We start from the raw sequence: 6530 nt of genomic DNA, 5'->3' as shown, positions 1-6530 counted from the left end.
GAACACTAAGGATGTTGCAGAGTTCGAAGCGGCCATATTGGAATAAATTATATAATAACTTATTGGAATAACTTATGCTCGTTTCTACCTACCTCCCCACTGCTTTTGGATTCTAGCTAAGCGCCCCCCCGCAGTTTTGTCACCCAACCGCCGCTACTGATTGTTAGGGCATATTTGCTTTAGATGATATTTTCGAAAATTTTAGATCGCACGTACATTTTTGATTTTCATATTTCTTGATTTTTAGATTATATTCAGCAATTCAGGCAGTAACAACAGACGTTCTGGCAAGGAAGTTCCGAAATATGGTGCGCCGTGTTCAACGTTGTCTGGGCGCAATTAGTGGCCACTTCCAACGAATGTTGTGATGTCATCACGTTTCTCACAAACCGAGGTAAGCCCGCTTCAAATTTCATAGCAAAATCTTCATTAGTGTCATTAGTTTAAAAAAAATAGAAGTGCCGGGTTCGGTAGCGAGTAGGTATCCTGTACAAATTCTAACCTTAGTCATGGCGTCGATTTAGCGTACACAGGAATTTCATTATTCTTTGTCTAGCTTCCCACACCGTCCGTCTCTGCCAATGGCGTGAATTGTTGTTATTATTTTTTTCAATCCGAGACAATGCTTGTCTAAGGGTTAAACTGTGAAGTATACAATTCGTCAACCTACGAGTGTCGATTGATTTTAATTTTCAGCCCGTATTTGATCTGATTCAATAGTTTCCTGATTCTAGGTGCGTAATTGCTAGATATTTGGTATGAGGGTCAACTGTCAGTGGTAAAGTCGTTGCTTTGTAATCAGTCTCGAATTCGATACTCAGTGGAGGCACAGCATAGTGGTTCGGATCCCACAGTAGGTCCTGTCGGGATTAGCCATTCTGTGAATAAAGTGGAGTTAAAACCAAAGTGAAATATTGCAGAATTCGAGGCGACCATTTTGGAATAACGTTGCGCCTGAACAGTGGCAGCGATTAGGGAAGCATTTGCAGTATCCTGCACTGTAGTATCTTGATGTTAAGCCTTGTCTACCAAGAGAAAGTAAACTGCCTGTGCACTCCCAGTTTTGCCACGCATTCGCCTCTACTGCGTAATGTAATTATGAGTATTTTTCTGTACGTGTAAACGTTATCATAGGTTAGAACCAATGTTCTAAGGTACAGTGGGATCCATGAGTATTACCGTGCAAATCGTCCATCACCATGTTCGTGCACTTTATTTGACCCAATAAGAGCCACAAGAATTAATAGAAAGCTCAAAACAAGCTGCAAAAAAATCCATCGCTTAAAAACACACAGGATGTAAGAGAAAAATTAATGAAAATAGTTATGGTCAATTTGCACGGTAATAATCATGGATTTCACTGTAATTAGAACATCAAATTACTGGTTAGTAACTGGTACCATATAGAAATTTGCACTGAGTGTTCATCCTCCCCCCCTCCCTTTCCCATAACGGTGTTATTAATTGGGCTAAATCATTTCTCTGTTTGCTAGGATCCTCTGTATCATAAATCGAACGCCAATTATGAATCGCACGTTTTATTTTTTATTTTTAATACGAGTTCGTACCTTTGGGGGCAATGAAGAAGATATAGGTGTTCTTGACCTACTAGGATTCGCTTTCTTCTTTATATTTTTCTGTTCGTCACGATCAGCCAAAAGGAGCAGAGAAGCGACGTAAAATAAATCAAAACTTTTTTCTGGGTACTTTGTGAAAAGTAACTTTGGGAAAGTTCAAATGAAATCAAATCGATAATGGTACAAAATAAGTGATATTCAGTGAATCATTCAACTCGGCTATTATTTGGCTATTTTTTGCTTCACTCCTTCTTCTGTAAGCATATATTTCCCCTTTGCATTTGACTCTATTGAAAAACCAATTCGCTTCAAACTTCCGTGAACAATTGAACTCAGCAAGTGAAACAAAAAAGCCAAAGTCCCTCTAGCGTCGAATTCAGGAAGCAACCTGAAACGTTCCTCTAATGTCCTTAGCGAAAGGACTAAAAGTTCGCGGAATTATCACGATTTATTCTTTTGTTTACCAAGTAACAAATTTCGCCGCTTGTATTAGAACTTTGTTGTTATCCACGACTTTCGCAGAGACAAAAGAAGGAAGAATCGGGGAAGCGCAGAGAAGAGGTAATTAACGACAAAAAGTTTCAGGAACGTGAAATGTAGGTAGATTCCTTTCATGGTCGAAGCGAAAGGAAGAGTCGAAAAATAAACGGTCGAAGTTGGCCGTTGTCGACGAAAAGTACCTCCTTCCCTTCTTTTCCCCTTGCACGAATCTAGGAAAAGTTTCCCGTGGCCGTTAACGAATCACGTGGCTAAATGTTTGAGGAAAAGAAAAGGATGGAAGCAAGTGCTTCACTGTCCGGAAAGAAGGGAAAAGTATTGGGGAATGTGGGCTAAATTGCCCACATTTACGGTGACACATGGAAGTTTCAATTCCAACGTGCTTGAACTCCGGCAAGGGACATTTTGTGCTGTCCTAAAAGTTAAGCTCGTTAAATGCAAGCTTGGCAGTAGTTTTGGTATTTAATAGATTGGTAATTTGTATCTCTACTTGTTTTCGTATCTTTTGTGTGGGAAAATATAATGACTGTATTTATAACTAAGAATCTACTATATAAAAGAACTATCTTGACGGAAAAATAAAACTATGTCTTTGCTGTCATTCAGGATTAATCAGTACGTACAGTGGGATCCATAAGTATTACCGTGCAAATTGTCCATCACAATGTTCGTGCACTTTATTTGATCCAATAAGAACTTCAATAATTAAAAGAAAACTCAAAACAAGCTGTTGACAACTTCTGCACCAGCATACATAAAAATCCATCTCTTAAAAATACACAGGATGTAAGAGAAAAATTAATGAAAATAGTCATGGACAATTTGCATAATAATACTCATGGATCCCACTGTACAGCGGGATCCATGAGTATAATCGTGCAAATTGTCCATGACTATTTTCATTAATTTCTCTCTCATATCCTATGTGCTTTTAAGCGATGGATCTTTATCTATGTTGGTGCAGAAGTTGTCAACAGCTTGTTTTGAGTTTGTTTTTTTAATTCTTTAAGCTGTTATTGGGTCAAATAAAGTGCACGAACATGGTGATGGACAATTTGCAAGGTAATACTCATGGATCACACTGTACTACTCGAGCCAAAAGCTAGACATTTCAATTTGTTACCTACAGTTTTGTGAAATAATTGTGCAAGTGCCAATCGATTACATATCGATAACGCTCTACTTTGAAAACTAGATCACAGAAAACTGAAGTTAAGTAATTTTATAATTTTTCATGTAATTTCATACATTAAGCGTTCATTTTTCGATATTGTTTAACTTATTTTGTAGATATATTTTATATTTTTCCGTCTAATACACAGAATTTGTTTTCAGTCTACTTTATGCTTAAATAGGACTGGACTACAGTTTAAAATGGGATCCGAACTAGTTTGCAATAGCCTTTCACCGGGGATCGAACCCGTTACCTCAAGAGTGCTACGCCATCAGAGAGGTCTTGTTAACACATAAACAAGTCACATTTCTGCTACTATAAATGAACGCCGCTGTAGCTCAGTCGTTAGGGCGTCTGATCCTCGGCGGGGGAGAACCGGGAATTTTCCCACCTGTTCAAGCAGCTCCGGCGCCCACCCAGCGTCGTATGAAGTGGATACCTGGAGGAAACTCTTGGAGGTAAAGGCGTCCAGGGGCGTGGTTCTGATCACCACTGGCGTAGCATGGACATTTCGGGAGGGAACGCCAAGTTCGAAGGAAGAGTCGGCCCTTTCTTGCTTAATAATTTACTTATGGTATTAGTCGCCACAGGTATTGTTTATTTGCCTGAAGTCAGCTGGGTTTTCAATAAAACATCATGTTTTAGCTAGAAAATTAGATGCCTCACTATGCCACAAATGTTTTGAACTCTGGTGTTTTATACCTTTTTTTATACCTTTCTGCATGACGCAAGTCATTAAAAACCTACCTGAATCGCAAGCGCCTCTGCACAACAGTAGACGTCATTGTTGTGGATGATCCAACTACTGGTTGATTTGGTTTATTTTACTTCGCTTTTCTACCACTTTTGGTTAATTGCAAATATGAATATGAGTGATGATATTGATGAAGGGACACTGACAAAGAACACCCGTGCCCACGCCGGGATTCGAACCAGGGACCTCTGTCGTCTTGGCGCACTGTGCAAAGCACAGTGGTGTATGGATGATCCAAATATCGTACACTCTACTGACGTAACAGTGCCGATTAGTAATTCAGACCACTGTTTATTACATCTTGAGAATGCTGATAAACTTTTTAAAATAGTTTTGTCCAGAGACCATTCGATGTTAAGAGTTTTCAAATGAATGCTAAACATTTCCATTGACACAATATTAAGTAGTTAGATAATAACGAAAAAATACAATAAAAAAATTAATAGTTTTGGGGGTTAAGTGGTAGAGCAGCCACAGGCTGAATTTCTACCACGAGGACTTCGCCAACTTACTTGACAAAAATTGTGTTGATCTTTTAGTTTCTAATGCACATCGCTGTCCGTGCGATAAATTATACAATGCAGTGGTCATTAAGAAGCAGTATATTTGAGATTGGTAAAGTTATGTCAGTCAATATCGCGTATTGTATCATCACATAGCACGAGTTGCATGAGCGCGAAGAGCGAAGAACCGGGTAGGAATTCTACCGCTGTCGTCTGCTTCAGAAGGCAGGAAGGGTCACATGAACCAATCACGGTAGACCTCTGCTCCGTACGCTGGCGTACGAGAGAGCATTTACGCGCGTGCTGTAGAAATCGAAGCTTCCCCTCCAGAAAAGCAGCAAGGAATATAGAGTCCTGTACGCCGAACCTGCCCGGCGTCCCGCAAGGAAAGGCATTGAAAAGAGATGCTAGAACGAGTGTTGAGAATGGAGCGTTGCAAGCGGATCGCGAAAAATAGCTATTATAATGCCATGAAGGTCAAACATATATGAAATTAGTCACGTTTTACTTTATAATCACAGCATTTAAGCATTTTTGAAATTTTAAATCTGGGAACGCCGGGCGTACGGGAGTACTATAACGCTACCCCACTGCTGATCACATCACCCCCACCTTCGGCCGCGATCAAGAAAGTGTGGGGCCCTAACCCCACACCCCCTATACGCCTTCATGGCGTGGTGCATAGCACAGGGGGCACTTTACCTTTTTTACCTTTATAAATAAACTGTTTCTATATCAGTAATGATATACTAATACTACTGTTAATCATAACACTATGGTGTTAAATACAGTTCTCAGGAATGACCTCTGTGTATGTGTGAGAAAACAGAAAAACTGCGTTTATAATGTCCAATTATTAGATATTAATATGTATGTACTTGTAGTGAAGCCAAATCAAAAGTTTACAATTCATGATGTTCAGTGGCGGCGATTAGGGGGTGCGTGGGGGCAGTTCCCCCCCCTTTTTACCTCCGAACTACGGCCTCTTAAATTTGGCACCCAATCGCCATATTGATCAGCCCCTCAAAGTTTCCAATGATGCAAGTTAATAGCTACTCTGGCAGATGCGACTGCATTCTGGTCCCGTGCCTTTCGTATGTTCTAACATGATGTCATTATCCCTCCTCTGAAATGATATTCTGCAATGTTTTAAAATTTACTTATTAGCTCACCATATTGTGCATCGACCGTTCCTGACAGATTTTTGTTTCAGATAGTACACGATTAATATGTACAATAGATGCTGAACAATCAGACAATGACTTCATTGTGGCTTCGAGCAATAGCCGATATACAAAAGATTGTAAACTGGACATTGGCAAGCTTTATATACATATAATTTTTATACTTACATTCTTGTTATTTCTAATAATAAAGAAATAGTTTTGTGAAAGAAGTACCTGCAGTAAGCCTAACGAAAGTGCCTATTTGAATATCTCAACTGTGAGTGTGGTTAATACAAAAGCCAATAGTATTGCGTCTCTCACATAACGTAACGGTCCATCAGCTACTTTACCTGCTGCATGCACCATGAAAAGATGTATTCAACAGGTAGTGTCTTTGTCAAGAGAACATCCTATACTGCTTTTCCGGATTCTCTGGAGTAGCGACGCGCAGAGGGGAAAGCTTGTGGGCGAGGTCAGACTAGGTGGAGAAGGGTGCGGGATGAAAGCAACGAAGTGCTGCGCGGTGTAACGGCCGTAATGCAAAACGCTTTCTGCTGCCAATTTCTTCTTTTATTCTTAACAATGGCCAGTGTATTGTTTTACACAAATAACAAATAATATTGTACGTTTATTTGTCTTTTGATGCTACGAAGAACAGAAAAAAAATTAAAACAAATTTAAACATACATTTTCAAAAAACATGCAAATAACTACAAACTATGAAACATCGTGTATCAAAATGAGTTTTAAACAAGTATGAAAAACATGTTCCAAACACTTTGTTTTAAACATTTGTAAAAATAACAAAGCCATGTGTTTTAAACTTTTCAAACAAGTTGTTCTCGAACACATTCAACA

At 39.3% G+C, this 6530-nt stretch overlaps 1 long non-coding RNA gene across 1 annotated transcript in view; it reads left to right on the top strand.

The window, feature by feature from the left end:
- Positions 1-253: 253 nt before the first annotated feature.
- The window catches only part of LOC145980278 (uncharacterized), an 82998-nt gene continuing 76721 nt past the window's right edge, over positions 254-6530 (top strand). The window contains exon 1 of the long non-coding RNA XR_014440837.1: positions 254-394. This is a non-coding gene — a long non-coding RNA (uncharacterized LOC145980278). The remainder of the gene's footprint in view (positions 395-6530) is intronic.

Source organism: Lepisma saccharinum, chromosome 27 (assembly GCF_977018435.1).
Source record: "Lepisma saccharinum chromosome 27, izLepSacc3.1, whole genome shotgun sequence".
Classification (NCBI taxonomy): domain Eukaryota; kingdom Metazoa; phylum Arthropoda; class Insecta; order Zygentoma; family Lepismatidae; genus Lepisma; species Lepisma saccharinum.
This window is presented reverse-complemented; position numbering and strand designations above follow the sequence as displayed.